An 862-nucleotide genomic window follows, 5' to 3' on the forward strand; every position below is an offset into this window, starting at 1 on the left:
CATCTTAGCTGTGGAGGGCAGTGTCACTGGCCCTCATATGTGGGATCCGAACCGCGGCCCTCTGGCGTCCCAAGCCAGTTCTTAACCATCGTGCCACTCGGCCGACCATTTTTTTTCAGCTTTTCTTTCTTTTAATTATAATTGACATTCAATATTGTATTAGTTTCAAGTTTACTGCATAGTGGTTAGACATTTATATAACTTAGGGAGTGATCCCCGCTGTAAGTCTAGTACCCACCTGGCATCATACATAGTTATTACAAAATTATTGACTATATTCCCTAGAAGGCATCCCCATTTTAAAACCCTGGTAGCAATTATTTTATGAACATTCAGTTCTATTTAGTAAACAACTCAATTTTTGAATGTTTATACCCCCAAAGATAAAAAAAAGTAACTGTAATATATTGTAACGCCTTCTGGTATATGGAGTTCTCAGCACGTGCTAAGCTCTTTGCAGGAATCCCCACAACATCCTGATAGGGCAGTATTATTGCAACCCACAGTTCACAGATACAGGAAAGAATGAAGACTCAGTGCCCCTTTCATTTCTTGCCCCACTCTGTGCATAGTTGGTGGGTGGTGGAGGTTAGATTAAAACCCAGAACTGTTGGAGCGGGCAGTTGGCTTAGTTGGTTAGAGCACAGTGCTCATAACACCAAGGTTGCCAGTTCGATCCCACATGGGCCACTAAGGTGCGCCCACCACAACTGGATTGAAACAACCAGTAGGAGCTGATGGGTCCAGGAAAAACACACTGTTCTCCCCATCCAAAAAAATAAAATTATAAAGAAAAAAAAAGATATTTTAAAACCCAGAACAGCCAGATTCAAAAGCCCATGCTCCTTACTTTAAATCACTC

This window comes from Hipposideros armiger, unplaced genomic scaffold, assembly GCF_001890085.2.
Source record: "Hipposideros armiger isolate ML-2016 unplaced genomic scaffold, ASM189008v1 scaffold_3, whole genome shotgun sequence".
Classification (NCBI taxonomy): Eukaryota; Metazoa; Chordata; class Mammalia; order Chiroptera; family Hipposideridae; genus Hipposideros; species Hipposideros armiger.